We start from the raw sequence: 14,727 nt of genomic DNA on the forward strand, positions 1-14,727 counted from the left end.
GAATTCATGATCGCCAAGAGGAGTTTGTGAATATGACTATTTGTGGAAAGACATCCTGCATGTGTCTTTTAACCAAATGAATCATTGCCCGAGGTGAAGTCAAAGGGAACAGATACTGAAGCGGTGACAAGAGTTTTGGGACCCCAACCACAGTCAAACACTTTGCATTCATGTAAAAATGCCAGCCAGGTAGGAGAAAAGTGTAGACTTGAAATTGATGGTTGAGCTACATCTCTGAATGTCCTGGCAAAAGAGTGGCTCCATCCAGGCGAATTTCTCTTGACGCGGGCACAGTTCATCATCTAGAGCCAATAAAAAAGGAACAGCAGAAAGTGAAAAAAAAAGATGGGGAATACATGACATTTTGCACCTGTTGACGCTTCCTAATTCCATGCCGTTAGACTGCGTGTCTGCAGCAAAGTTGGTGAGCATTACTACTTGTGACTTGCTTTACACCCTTGATTGCATTTGTAACATTTGATTATACCCTTGGCAGAAAAGGAAGAATGAAGCTTTTGTCACAATGAATTGACAGCACGGAAGCAAGGTGCTCTATTAGGAGGTGAGAAACGGCATCCTGCTTGTGTCTTTTCCTCAAGTTTCTGCTTGTGACATGCAGCTCCCAAAATCAAAGCTCGCAAGCTTGCTGTGGATGAGGTGGCCGAGTGGTTAAGGCGATGGACTGCTAATCCATTGTGCTCTGCATGCATGGGTTCGAATCCCATTCTCATCGAGCCCTTCGTCTAAAGGTGCACTGTTTTGTGCTTGCCGTGGACACCAGGCTGGCATAACCTAGGCTAAAAGGTCCAGCAAACTCACAGGGCTTTGAAGAGATCAGCTGGAAGCATCAAGAGCAGGGCTGCTGCCTAAACCATGCCATTGCGGCACAAAGCTCCCGAGGCCACTCTTAAAACCTTTTCAAGGGCTTAATCTGCAGCCAAAGAAAGGCGCTGCTGAGAGTCGAACTCAGGATCTCCTGTTTACTAGACAGGCGCTTTAACCAACTAAGCCACAGCACCACACCCGGACACTGTGCTTGTGCCAAAGGCAGACTTGTGTCAGCACAGGCACAGAACAGTTGTGAGGAACTTCTTGACAAATGTTACGCACATCAAGCTTCAAAATCTCTAACGCAGCATGAAAGGCAGAGGAGGAGATAGCAAAGGAGACTATGCAACGTCCTTTTGAACTCATCACTCCTCCAAAAGTTGTTGTTTTTTTCTTTTTCTTCTTTTTTCATTGCTTATTTTTCTTAGCTGTTTGGTGCCAAGAAAAACCAGCTTACGAGTAGCTTGAAAACTTTCCAGCTTTGTACTTTGCTTCATTTTTGCTAAAAGGTTTAAGAGCCAAGGCTACAACTCAGATATCTCTTGTGAAGTCAAGAGGTAACAGTGGGCCAATCCCACCTAATCTTATTTTAAACAGGCAGAGTCTGTGCTCTAGAATCAAACAATGGACCGAAAATAAAAGAAGGTGGGAAAAACCAATTTGCCCATCTTTTGGCTTCCACTCCCGTGAAGATGAAATGCATGCGGGCAAAAAGATTTGGGGAAGGAAACTATCTGCATCTTGCTTCAGACCGTTTCTTACGCTTCTAACTTTTCATTTGTCCCTTGGAAGACAGCAGGCAGACATCCTCCTGTTTTTGGAAGAACACAGAGTCCTTGATCTAGAGCTAATCAACAGGCTGAAAATGAACAAAGATGGGGAAGAAAAATAGGAACGCTGCCATTTTTCATACATCCTCCACCCTTGACGTTTGAATTCATGATCGCCAAGAGGAGTTTGTGAATATGACTATTTGTGGAAAGACATCCTGCATGTGTCTTTTAACCAAATGAATCATTGCCCGAGGTGAAGTCAAAGGGAACAGATACTGAAGCGGTGACAAGAGTTTTGGGACCCCAACCACAGTCAAACACTTTGCATTCATGTAAAAATGCCAGCCAGGTAGGAGAAAAGTGTAGACTTGAAATTGATGGTTGAGCTACATCTCTGAATGTCCTGGCAAAAGAGTGGCTCCATCCAGGCGAATTTCTCTTGACGCGGGCACAGTTCATCATCTAGAGCCAATAAAAAAGGAACAGCAGAAAGTGAAAAAAAAAGATGGGGAATACATGACATTTTGCACCTGTTGACGCTTCCTAATTCCATGCCGTTAGACTGCGTGTCTGCAGCAAAGTTGGTGAGCATTACTACTTGTGACTTGCTTTACACCCTTGATTGCATTTGTAACATTTGATTATACCCTTGGCAGAAAAGGAAGAATGAAGCTTTTGTCACAATGAATTGACAGCACGGAAGCAAGGTGCTCTATTAGGAGGTGAGAAACGGCATCCTGCTTGTGTCTTTTCCTCAAGTTTCTGCTTGTGACATGCAGCTCCCAAAATCAAAGCTCGCAAGCTTGCTGTGGATGAGGTGGCCGAGTGGTTAAGGCGGCCGAGTGGTTAAGGCGATGGACTGCTAATCCATTGTGCTCTGCATGCATGGGTTCGAATCCCATCCTCATCGAGCCCTTCGTCTAAAGGTGCACTGTTTTGTGCTTGCCGTGGACACCAGGCTGGCATAACCTAGGCTAAAAGGTCCAGCAAACTCGCAGGGCTTTGAAGAGATCAGCTGGAAGCATCAAGAGCAGGGCTGCTGCCTAAACCATGCCATTGTGGCAAAAAGCTCCCGAGGCCACTCTTAAAACCTTTTCAAAGGCTTAATCTGCAGCCAAAGAAAGGCGCTGCTGAGAGTCGAACTCAGGATCTCCTGTTTACTAGACAGGCGCTTTAACCAACTAAGCCACAGCACCACACCCAGACACTGTGCTCGTGCCAAAGGCAGACTTGTGTCAGCACAGGCACAGAACAGTTGTGAGGAACTTCTTGACAAATGTTACGTACATCAAGCTTCAAAATCTCTAACGCAGCATGAAAGGCAGAGGAGGAGATAGCAAAGGAGACTATGCAACGTCCTTTTGAACTCATCACTCCTCCAAAAGTTGTTGTTTTTTTCTTTTTCTTCTTTTTTCATTGCTTATTTTTCTTAGCTGTTTGGTGCCAAGAAAAACCAGCTTACGAGTAGCTTGAAAACTTTCCAGCTTTGTACATTGTTTCTTTTTTGCTAAAAGGTTTAAGAGCCAAGGCTACAACTCAGATATCTCTTGTGAAGTCAAGAGGTAACAGTGGGCCAATCCCACCTAATCTTATTTTAAACAGGCAGAGTCTGTGCTCTAGAATCAAACAATGGACCGAAAATAAAAGAAGGTGGGAAAAACCAATTTGCCCATCTTTTGGCTTCCACTCCCGTGAAGATGAAATGCATGCGGGCAAAAAGATTTGGGGAAGGAAACTATCTGCATCTTGCTTCAGACCGTTTCTTACGCTTCTAACTTTTCATTTGTCCCTTGGAAGACAGCAGGCAGACATCCTCCTGTTTTTGGAAGAACACAGAGTCCTTGATCTAGAGCTAATCAACAGGCTGAAAATGAACAAAGATGGGGAAGAAAAATAGGAACGCTGCCATTTTTCATACATCCTCCACCCTTGACGTTTGAATTCATGATCGCCAAGAGGAGTTTGTGAATATGACTATTTGTGGAAAGACATCCTGCATGTGTCTTTTAACCAAATGAATCATTGCCCGAGGTGAAGTCAAAGGGAACAGATACTGAAGCGGTGACAAGAGTTTTGGGACCCCAACCACAGTCAAACACTTTGCATTCATGTAAAAATGCCAGCCAGGTAGGAGAAAAGTGTAGACTTGAAATTGATGGTTGAGCTACATCTCTGAATGTCCTGGCAAAAGAGTGGCTCCATCCAGGCGAATTTCTCTTGACGCGGGCACAGTTCATCATCTAGAGCCAATAAAAAAGGAACAGCAGAAAGTGAAAAAAAAAGATGGGGAATACATGACATTTTGCACCTGTTGACGCTTCCTAATTCCATGCCGTTAGACTGCGTGTCTGCAGCAAAGTTGGTGAGCATTACTACTTGTGACTTGCTTTACACCCTTGATTGCATTTGTAACATTTGATTATACCCTTGGCAGAAAAGGAAGAATGAAGCTTTTGTCACAATGAATTGACAGCACGGAAGCAAGGTGCTCTATTAGGAGGTGAGAAACGGCATCCTGCTTGTGTCTTTTCCTCAAGTTTCTGCTTGTGACATGCAGCTCCCAAAATCAAAGCTCGCAAGCTTGCTGTGGATGAGGTGGCCGAGTGGTTAAGGCGATGGACTGCTAATCCATTGTGCTCTGCATGCATGGGTTCGAATCCCATCCTCATCGAGCCCTTCGTCTAAAGGTGCACTGTTTTGTGCTTGCCGTGGACACCAGGCTGGCATAACCTAGGCTAAAAGGTCCAGCAAACTCGCAGGGCTTTGAAGAGATCAGCTGGAAGCATCAAGAGCAGGGCTGCTGCCTAAACCATGCCATTGCGGCACAAAGCTCCCGAGGCCACTCTTAAAACCTTTTCAAGGGCTTAATCTGCAGCCAAAGAAAGGCGCTGCTGAGAGTCGAACTCAGGATCTCCTGTTTACTAGACAGGCGCTTTAACCAACTAAGCCACAGCACCACACCCGGACACTGTGCTCGTGCCAAAGGCAGACTTGTGTCAGCACAGGCACAGAACAGTTGTGAGGAACTTCTTGACAAATGTTACGCACATCAAGCTTCAAAATCTCTAACGCAGCATGAAAGGCAGAGGAGGAGATAGCAAAGGAGACTATGCAACGTCCTTTTGAACTCATCACTCCTCCAAAAGTTGTTGTTTTTTTCTTTTTCTTCTTTTTTCATTGCTTATTTTTCTTAGCTGTTTGGTGCCAAGAAAAACCAGCTTACGAGTAGCTTGAAAACTTTCCAGCTTTGTACATTGTTTCTTTTTTGCTAAAAGGTTTAAGAGCCAAGGCTACAACTCAGATATCTCTTGTGAAGTCAAGAGGTAACAGTGGGCCAATCCCACCTAATCTTATTTTAAACAGGCAGAGTCTGTGCTCTAGAATCAAACAATGGACCGAAAATAAAAGAAGGTGGGAAAAACCAATTTGCCCATCTTTTGGCTTCCACTCCCGTGAAGATGAAATGCATGCGGGCAAAAAGATTTGGGGAAGGAAACTATCTGCATCTTGCTTCAGACCATTTCTTACGCTTCTAACTTTTCATTTGTCCCTTGGAAGACAGCAGGCAGACATCCTCCTGTTTTTGGAAGAACACAGAGTCCTTGATCTAGAGCTAATCAACAGGCTGAAAATGAACAAAGATGGGGAAGAAAAATAGGAACGCTGCCATTTTTCATACATCCTCCACCCTTGACGTTTGAATTCATGATCGCCAAGAGGAGTTTGTGAATATGACTATTTGTGGAAAGACATCCTGCATGTGTCTTTTAACCAAATGAATCATTGCCCGAGGTGAAGTCAAAGGGAACAGATACTGAAGCTGTGACAAGAGTTTTGGGACCCCAACCACAGTCAAACACTTTGCATTCATGTAAAAATGCCAGCCAGGTAGGAGAAAAGTGTAGACTTGAAATTGATGGTTGAGCTACATCTCTGAATGTCCTGGCAAAAGAGTGGCTCCATCCAGGCGAATTTCTCTTGACGCGGGCACAGTTCATCATCTAGAGCCAATAAAAAAGGAACAGCAGAAAGTGAAAAAAAAAGATGGGGAATACATGACATTTTGCACCTGTTGACGCTTCCTAATTCCATGCCGTTAGACTGCGTGTCTGCAGCAAAGTTGGTGAGCATTACTACTTGTGACTTGCTTTACACCCTTGATTGCATTTGTAACATTTGATTATACCCTTGGCAGAAAAGGAAGAATGAAGCTTTTGTCACAATGAATTGACAGCACGGAAGCAAGGTGCTCTATTAGGAGGTGAGAAACGGCATCCTGCTTGTGTCTTTTCCTCAAGTTCCTGCTTGTGACATGGAGCTCCCAAAATCAAAGCTCGCAAGCTTGCTGTGGATGAGGTGGCCGAGTGGTTAAGGCGATGGACTGCTAATCCATTGTGCTCTGAATACATGGGTTTGAATCCCATCCTCATCGAGCCCTTCGTCTAAAGGTGCAATGTTTTGTGCTTTGCCGTGGACACCAGGCTGGCATAACCTAGGCTAAAAGGTCCAGCAAACTCGCAGGGCTTTGAAGAGATCAGCTGGAAGCATCAAGAGCAGGGCTGCTGCCTAAACCATGCCATTGCGGCACAAAGCTCCCGAGGCCACTCTTAAAACCTTTTCAAGGGCTTAATCTGCAGCCAAAGAAAGGCGCTGCTGAGAGTCGAACTCAGGATCTCCTGTTTACTAGACAGGCGCTTTAACCAACTAAGCCACAGCACCACACCCGGACACTGTGCTCGTGCCAAAGGCAGACTTGTGTCAGCACAGGCACAGAACAGTTGTGAGGAACTTCTTGACAAATGTTACGCACATCAAGCTTCAAAATCTCTAACGCAGCATGAAAGGCAGAGGAGGAGATAGCAAAGGAGACTATGCAACGTCCTTTTGAACTCATCACTCCTCCAAAAGTTGTTGTTTTTTTCTTTTTCTTCTTTTTTCATTGCTTATTTTTCTTAGCTGCTTGGTGCCAAGAAAAACCAGCTTACGAGTAGCTTGAAAACTTTCCAGCTTTGTACTTTGCTTCATTTTTGCTAAAAGGTTTAAGAGCCAAGGCTACAACTCAGATATCTCTTGTGAAGTCAAGAGGTAACAGTGGGCCAATCCCACCTAATCTTATTTTAAACAGGCAGAGTCTGTGCTCTAGAATCAAACAATGGACCGAAAATAAAAGAAGGTGGGAAAAACCAATTTGCCCATCTTTTGGCTTCCACTCCCGTGAAGATGAAATGCATGCGGGCAAAAAGATTTGGGGAAGGAAACTATCTGCATCTTGCTTCAGACCGTTTCTTACGCTTCTAACTTTTCATTTGTCCCTTGGAAGACAGCAGGCAGACATCCTCCTGTTTTTGGAAGAACACAGAGTCCTTGATCTAGAGCTAATCAACAGGCTGAAAATGAACAAAGATGGGGAAGAAAAATAGGAACGCTGCCATTTTTCATACATCCTCCACCCTTGATGTTTGAATTCATGATCGCCAAGAGGAGTTTGTGAATATGACTATTTGTGGAAAGACATCCTGCATGTGTCTTTTAACCAAATGAATCATTGCCCGAGGTGAAGTCAAAGGGAACAGATACTGAAGCTGTGACAAGAGTTTTGGGACCCCAACCACAGTCAAACACTTTGCATTCATGTAAAAATGCCAGCCAGGTAGGAGAAAAGTGTAGACTTGAAATTGATGGTTGAGCTACATCTCTGAATGTCCTGGCAAAAGAGTGGCTCCATCCAGGCGAATTTCTCTTGACGCGGGCACAGTTCATCATCTAGAGCCAATAAAAAAGGAACAGCAGAAAGTGAAAAAAAAAGATGGGGAATACATGACATTTTGCACCTGTTGACGCTTCCTAATTCCATGCCGTTAGACTGCGTGTCTGCAGCAAAGTTGGTGAGCATTACTACTTGTGACTTGCTTTACACCCTTGATTGCATTTGTAACATTTGATTATACCCTTGGCAGAAAAGGAAGAATGAAGCTTTTGTCACAATGAATTGACAGCACGGAAGCAAGGTGCTCTATTAGGAGGTGAGAAACGGCATCCTGCTTGTGTCTTTTCCTCAAGTTCCTGCTTGTGACATGGAGCTCCCAAAATCAAAGCTCGCAAGCTTCCTGTGGATGAGGTGGCCGAGTGGTTAAGGCGATGGACTGCTAATCCATTGTGCTCTGAATGCATGGGTTCGAATCCCATCCTCATCGAGCCCTTCGTCTAAAGGTGCAATGTTTTGTGCTTTGCCGTGGACACCAGGCTGGCATAACCTAGGCTAAAAGGTCCAGCAAACTCGCAGGGCTTTGAAGAGATCAGCTGGAAGCATTAAGAGCAGGGCTGCTGCCTAAACCATGCCATTGCGGCACAAAGCTCCCGAGGGCACTCTTAAAACCTTTTCAAGGGCTTAATCTGCAGCCAAAGAAAGGCGCTGCTGAGAGTCGAACTCAGGATCTCCTGTTTACTAGACAGGCGCTTTAACCAACTAAGCCACAGCACCACACCCGGACACTGTGCTCGTGCCAAAGGCAGACTTGTGTCAGCACAGGCACAGAACAGTTGTGAGGAACTTCTTGACAAATGTTACGCACATCAAGCTTCAAAATCTCTAACGCAGCATGAAAGGCAGAGGAGGAGATAGCAAAGGAGACTATGCAACGTCCTTTTGAACTCATCACTCCTCCAAAAGTTGTTGTTTTTTTCTTTTTCTTCTTTTTTCATTGCTTATTTTTCTTAGCTGTTTGGTGCCAAGAAAAACCAGCTTACGAGTAGCTTGAAAACTTTCCAGCTTTGTACTTTGCTTCATTTTTGCTAAAAGGTTTAAGAGCCAAGGCTACAACTCAGATATCTCTTGTGAAGTCAAGAGGTAACAGTGGGCCAATCCCACCTAATCTTATTTTAAACAGGCAGAGTCTGTGCTCTAGAATCAAACAATGGACCGAAAATAAAAGAAGGTGGGAAAAACCAATTTGCCCATCTTTTGGCTTCCACTCCCGTGAAGATGAAATGCATGCGGGCAAAAAGATTTGGGGAAGGAAACTATCTGCATCTTGCTTCAGACCGTTTCTTACGCTTCTAACTTTTCATTTGTCCCTTGGAAGACAGCAGGCAGACATCCTCCTGTTTTTGGAAGAACACAGAGTCCTTGATCTAGAGCTAATCAACAGGCTGAAAATGAACAAAGATGGGGAAGAAAAATAGGAACGCTGCCATTTTTCATACATCCTCCACCCTTGACGTTTGAATTCATGATCGCCAAGAGGAGTTTGTGAATATGACTATTTGTGGAAAGACATCCTGCATGTGTCTTTTAACCAAATGAATCATTGCCCGAGGTGAAGTCAAAGGGAACAGATACTGAAGCGGTGACAAGAGTTTTGGGACCCCAACCACAGTCAAACACTTTGCATTCATGTAAAAATGCCAGCCAGGTAGGAGAAAAGTGTAGACTTGAAATTGATGGTTGAGCTACATCTCTGAATGTCCTGGCAAAAGAGTGGCTCCATCCAGGCGAATTTCTCTTGACGCGGGCACAGTTCATCATCTAGAGCCAATAAAAAAGGAACAGCAGAAAGTGAAAAAAAAAGATGGGGAATACATGACATTTTGCACCTGTTGACGCTTCCTAATTCCATGCCGTTAGACTGCGTGTCTGCAGCAAAGTTGGTGAGCATTACTACTTGTGACTTGCTTTACACCCTTGATTGCATTTGTAACATTTGATTATACCCTTGGCAGAAAAGGAAGAATGAAGCTTTTGTCACAATGAATTGACAGCACGGAAGCAAGGTGCTCTATTAGGAGGTGAGAAACGGCATCCTGCTTGTGTCTTTTCCTCAAGTTTCTGCTTGTGACATGCAGCTCCCAAAATCAAAGCTCGCAAGCTTGCTGTGGATGAGGTGGCCGAGTGGTTAAGGCGATGGACTGCTAATCCATTGTGCTCTGCATGCATGGGTTCGAATCCCATCCTCATCGAGCCCTTCGTCTAAAGGTGCACTGTTTTGTGCTTGCCGTGGACACCAGGCTGGCATAACCTAGGCTAAAAGGTCCAGCAAACTCGCAGGGCTTTGAAGAGATCAGCTGGAAGCATCAAGAGCAGGGCTGCTGCCTAAACCATGCCATTGTGGCAAAAAGCTCCCGAGGTCACTCTTAAAACCTTTTCAAAGGCTTAATCTGTAAACTCAGGATCTCCTGTTTACTAGACAGGCGCTTTAACCAACTAAGCCACAGCACCACACCCAGACACTGTGCTCGTGCCAAAGGCAGACTTGTGTCAGCACAGGCACAGAACAGTTGTGAGGAACTTCTTGACAAATGTTACGTACATCAAGCTTCAAAATCTCTAACGCAGCATGAAAGGCAGAGGAGGAGATAGCAAAGGAGACTATGCAACGTCCTTTTGAACTCATCACTCCTCCAAAAGTTGTTGTTTTTTTCTTTTTCTTCTTTTTTCATTGCTTATTTTTCTTAGCTGTTTGGTGCCAAGAAAAACCAGCTTACGAGTAGCTTGAAAACTTTCCAGCTTTGTACATTGTTTCTTTTTTGCTAAAAGGTTTAAGAGCCAAGGCTACAACTCAGATATCTCTTGTGAAGTCAAGAGGTAACAGTGGGCCAATCCCACCTAATCTTATTTTAAACAGGCAGAGTCTGTGCTCTAGAATCAAACAATGGACCGAAAATAAAAGAAGGTGGGAAAAACCAATTTGCCCATCTTTTGGCTTCCACTCCCGTGAAGATGAAATGCATGCGGGCAAAAAGATTTGGGGAAGGAAACTATCTGCATCTTGCTTCAGACCGTTTCTTACGCTTCTAACTTTTCATTTGTCCCTTGGAAGACAGCAGGCAGACATCCTCCTGTTTTTGGAAGAACACAGAGTCCTTGATCTAGAGCTAATCAACAGGCTGAAAATGAACAAAGATGGGGAAGAAAAATAGGAACGCTGCCATTTTTCATACATCCTCCACCCTTGACGTTTGAATTCATGATCGCCAAGAGGAGTTTGTGAATATGACTATTTGTGGAAAGACATCCTGCATGTGTCTTTTAACCAAATGAATCATTGCCCGAGGTGAAGTCAAAGGGAACAGATACTGAAGCGGTGACAAGAGTTTTGGGACCCCAACCACAGTCAAACACTTTGCATTCATGTAAAAATGCCAGCCAGGTAGGAGAAAAGTGTAGACTTGAAATTGATGGTTGAGCTACATCTCTGAATGTCCTGGCAAAAGAGTGGCTCCATCCAGGCGAATTTCTCTTGACGCGGGCACAGTTCATCATCTAGAGCCAATAAAAAAGGAACAGCAGAAAGTGAAAAAAAAAGATGGGGAATACATGACATTTTGCACCTGTTGACGCTTCCTAATTCCATGCCGTTAGACTGCGTGTCTGCAGCAAAGTTGGTGAGCATTACTACTTGTGACTTGCTTTACACCCTTGATTGCATTTGTAACATTTGATTATACCCTTGGCAGAAAAGGAAGAATGAAGCTTTTGTCACAATGAATTGACAGCACGGAAGCAAGGTGCTCTATTAGGAGGTGAGAAACGGCATCCTGCTTGTGTCTTTTCCTCAAGTTTCTGCTTGTGACATGCAGCTCCCAAAATCAAAGCTCGCAAGCTTGCTGTGGATGAGGTGGCCGAGTGGTTAAGGCGATGGACTGCTAATCCATTGTGCTCTGCATGCATGGGTTCGAATCCCATCCTCATCGAGCCCTTCGTCTAAAGGTGCACTGTTTTGTGCTTGCCGTGGACACCAGGCTGGCATAACCTAGGCTAAAAGGTCCAGCAAACTCGCAGGGCTTTGAAGAGATCAGCTGGAAGCATCAAGAGCAGGGCTGCTGCCTAAACCATGCCATTGTGGCAAAAAGCTCCCGAGGCCACTCTTAAAACCTTTTCAAAGGCTTAATCTGCAGCCAAAGAAAGGCGCTGCTGAGAGTCGAACTCAGGATCTCCTGTTTACTAGACAGGCGCTTTAACCAACTAAGCCACAGCACCACACCCAGACACTGTGCTCGTGCCAAAGGCAGACTTGTGTCAGCACAGGCACAGAACAGTTGTGAGGAACTTCTTGACAAATGTTACGTACATCAAGCTTCAAAATCTCTAACGCAGCATGAAAGGCAGAGGAGGAGATAGCAAAGGAGACTATGCAACGTCCATTTGAACTCATCACTCCTCCAAAAGTTGTTGTTTTTTTCTTTTTCTTCTTTTTTCATTGCTTATTTTTCTTAGCTGTTTGGTGCCAAGAAAAACCAGCTTACGAGTAGCTTGAAAACTTTCCAGCTTTGTACATTGTTTCTTTTTTGCTAAAAGGTTTAAGAGCCAAGGCTACAACTCAGATATCTCTTGTGAAGTCAAGAGGTAACAGTGGGCCAATCCCACCTAATCTTATTTTAAACAGGCAGAGTCTGTGCTCTAGAATCAAACAATGGACCGAAAATAAAAGAAGGTGGGAAAAACCAATTTGCCCATCTTTTGGCTTCCACTCCCGTGAAGATGAAATGCATGCGGGCAAAAAGATTTGGGGAAGGAAACTATCTGCATCTTGCTTCAGACCGTTTCTTACGCTTCTAACTTTTCATTTGTCCCTTGGAAGACAGCAGGCAGACATCCTCCTGTTTTTGGAAGAACACAGAGTCCTTGATCTAGAGCTAATCAACAGGCTGAAAATGAACAAAGATGGGGAAGAAAAATAGGAACGCTGCCATTTTTCATACATCCTCCACCCTTGACGTTTGAATTCATGATCGCCAAGAGGAGTTTGTGAATATGACTATTTGTGGAAAGACATCCTGCATGTGTCTTTTAACCAAATGAATCATTGCCCGAGGTGAAGTCAAAGGGAACAGATACTGAAGCGGTGACAAGAGTTTTGGGACCCCAACCACAGTCAAACACTTTGCATTCATGTAAAAATGCCAGCCAGGTAGGAGAAAAGTGTAGACTTGAAATTGATGGTTGAGCTACATCTCTGAATGTCCTGGCAAAAGAGTGGCTCCATCCAGGCGAATTTCTCTTGACGCGGGCACAGTTCATCATCTAGAGCCAATAAAAAAGGAACAGCAGAAAGTGAAAAAAAAAGATGGGGAATACATGACATTTTGCACCTGTTGACGCTTCCTAATTCCATGCCGTTAGACTGCGTGTCTGCAGCAAAGTTGGTGAGCATTACTACTTGTGACTTGCTTTACACCCTTGATTGCATTTGTAACATTTGATTATACCCTTGGCAGAAAAGGAAGAATGAAGCTTTTGTCACAATGAATTGACAGCACGGAAGCAAGGTGCTCTATTAGGAGGTGAGAAACGGCATCCTGCTTGTGTCTTTTCCTCAAGTTTCTGCTTGTGACATGCAGCTCCCAAAATCAAAGCTCGCAAGCTTGCTGTGGATGAGGTGGCCGAGTGGTTAAGGCGATGGACTGCTAATCCATTGTGCTCCGCATGCATGGGTTCGAATCCCATCCTCATCGAGCCCTTCGTCTAAAGGTGCACTGTTTTGTGCTTGCCGTGGACACCAGGCTGGCATAACCTAGGCTAAAAGGTCCAGCAAACTCGCAGGGCTTTGAAGAGATCAGCTGGAAGCATCAAGAGCAGGGCTGCTGCCTAAACCATGCCATTGTGGCAAAAAGCTCCCGAGGCCACTCTTAAAACCTTTTCAAAGGCTTAATCTGTAAACTCAGGATCTCCTGTTTACTAGACAGGCGCTTTAACCAACTAAGCCACAGCACCACACCCAGACACTGTGCTCGTGCCAAAGGCAGACTTGTGTCAGCACAGGCACAGAACAGTTGTGAGGAACTTCTTGACAAATGTTACGTACATCAAGCTTCAAAATCTCTAACGCAGCATGAAAGGCAGAGGAGGAGATAGCAAAGGAGACTATGCAACGTCCTTTTGAACTCATCACTCCTCCAAAAGTTGTTGTTTTTTTCTTTTTCTTCTTTTTTCATTGCTTATTTTTCTTAGCTGTTTGGTGCCAAGAAAAACCAGCTTACGAGTAGCTTGAAAACTTTCCAGCTTTGTACATTGTTTCTTTTTTGCTAAAAGGTTTAAGAGCCAAGGCTACAACTCAGATATCTCTTGTGAAGTCAAGAGGTAACAGTGGGCCAATCCCACCTAATCTTATTTTAAACAGGCAGAGTCTGTGCTCTAGAATCAAACAATGGACCGAAAATAAAAGAAGGTGGGAAAAACCAATTTGCCCATCTTTTGGCTTCCACTCCCGTGAAGATGAAATGCATGCGGGCAAAAAGATTTGGGGAAGGAAACTATCTGCATCTTGCTTCAGACCGTTTCTTACGCTTCTAACTTTTCATTTGTCCCTTGGAAGACAGCAGGCAGACATCCTCCTGTTTTTGGAAGAACACAGAGTCCTTGATCTAGAGCTAATCAACAGGCTGAAAATGAACAAAGATGGGGAAGAAAAATAGGAACGCTGCCATTTTTCATACATCCTCCACCCTTGACGTTTGAATTCATGATCGCCAAGAGGAGTTTGTGAATATGACTATTTGTGGAAAGACATCCTGCATGTGTCTTTTAACCAAATGAATCATTGCCCGAGGTGAAGTCAAAGGGAACAGATACTGAAGCGGTGACAAGAGTTTTGGGACCCCAACCACAGTCAAACACTTTGCATTCATGTAAAAATGCCAGCCAGGTAGGAGAAAAGTGTAGACTTGAAATTGATGGTTGAGCTACATCTCTGAATGTCCTGGCAAAAGAGTGGCTCCATCCAGGCGAATTTCTCTTGACGCGGGCACAGTTCATCATCTAGAGCCAATAAAAAAGGAACAGCAGAAAGTGAAAAAAAAAGATGGGGAATACATGACATTTTGCACCTGTTGACGCTTCCTAATTCCATGCCGTTAGACTGCGTGTCTGCAGCAAAGTTGGTGAGCATTACTACTTGTGACTTGCTTTACACCCTTGATTGCATTTGTAACATTTGATTATACCCTTGGCAGAAAAGGAAGAATGAAGCTTTTGTCACAATGAATTGACAGCACGGAAGCAAGGTGCTCTATTAGGAGGTGAGAAACGGCATCCTGCTTGTGTCTTTTCCTCAAGTTTCTGCTTGTGACATGCAGCTCCCAAAATCAAAGCCCGCAAGCTTGCTGTGGATGAGGTGGCCGAGTGGTTAAG

At 44.4% G+C, this 14,727-nt stretch overlaps 9 non-coding genes across 9 annotated transcripts; 3 read left to right on the plus strand and 6 right to left on the minus strand.

Moving 5' to 3' along the window:
- Positions 1–945: 945 nt before the first annotated feature.
- On the minus strand, positions 946–1,019 carry TRNAT-AGU (transfer RNA threonine (anticodon AGU)). Its single transcript has one exon. It is a non-coding gene; the product is annotated as a tRNA-Thr (tRNA).
- Positions 1,020–2,723: 1,704 nt separating this feature from the next.
- On the minus strand, positions 2,724–2,797 carry TRNAT-AGU (transfer RNA threonine (anticodon AGU)). The gene has a single exon. It is a non-coding gene; the product is annotated as a tRNA-Thr (tRNA).
- Positions 2,798–4,190: 1,393 nt separating this feature from the next.
- TRNAS-GCU (transfer RNA serine (anticodon GCU)) lies at positions 4,191–4,272 on the plus strand. The gene has a single exon. It is a non-coding gene; the product is annotated as a tRNA-Ser (tRNA).
- A 212-nt stretch (positions 4,273–4,484) lies between these two features.
- TRNAT-AGU (transfer RNA threonine (anticodon AGU)) lies at positions 4,485–4,558 on the minus strand. Its single transcript has one exon. It is a non-coding gene; the product is annotated as a tRNA-Thr (tRNA).
- A 1,688-nt stretch (positions 4,559–6,246) lies between these two features.
- Positions 6,247–6,320, minus strand: TRNAT-AGU (transfer RNA threonine (anticodon AGU)). Its single transcript has one exon. It is a non-coding gene; the product is annotated as a tRNA-Thr (tRNA).
- Positions 6,321–8,008: 1,688 nt separating this feature from the next.
- On the minus strand, positions 8,009–8,082 carry TRNAT-AGU (transfer RNA threonine (anticodon AGU)). Its single transcript has one exon. It is a non-coding gene; the product is annotated as a tRNA-Thr (tRNA).
- A 1,393-nt stretch (positions 8,083–9,475) lies between these two features.
- TRNAS-GCU (transfer RNA serine (anticodon GCU)) lies at positions 9,476–9,557 on the plus strand. Its single transcript has one exon. It is a non-coding gene; the product is annotated as a tRNA-Ser (tRNA).
- Positions 9,558–11,209: 1,652 nt separating this feature from the next.
- TRNAS-GCU (transfer RNA serine (anticodon GCU)) lies at positions 11,210–11,291 on the plus strand. The gene has a single exon. It is a non-coding gene; the product is annotated as a tRNA-Ser (tRNA).
- Positions 11,292–11,503: 212 nt separating this feature from the next.
- TRNAT-AGU (transfer RNA threonine (anticodon AGU)) lies at positions 11,504–11,577 on the minus strand. The gene has a single exon. It is a non-coding gene; the product is annotated as a tRNA-Thr (tRNA).
- Positions 11,578–14,727: the final 3,150 nt, after the last annotated feature.

The sequence above is a fragment of the Staurois parvus genome, unplaced genomic scaffold (genome assembly GCF_062004578.1).
Source record: "Staurois parvus isolate SC_StPar_1 unplaced genomic scaffold, SC_StPar_1.0 ptg000020l, whole genome shotgun sequence".
Taxonomy (NCBI): domain Eukaryota; kingdom Metazoa; phylum Chordata; class Amphibia; order Anura; family Ranidae; genus Staurois; species Staurois parvus.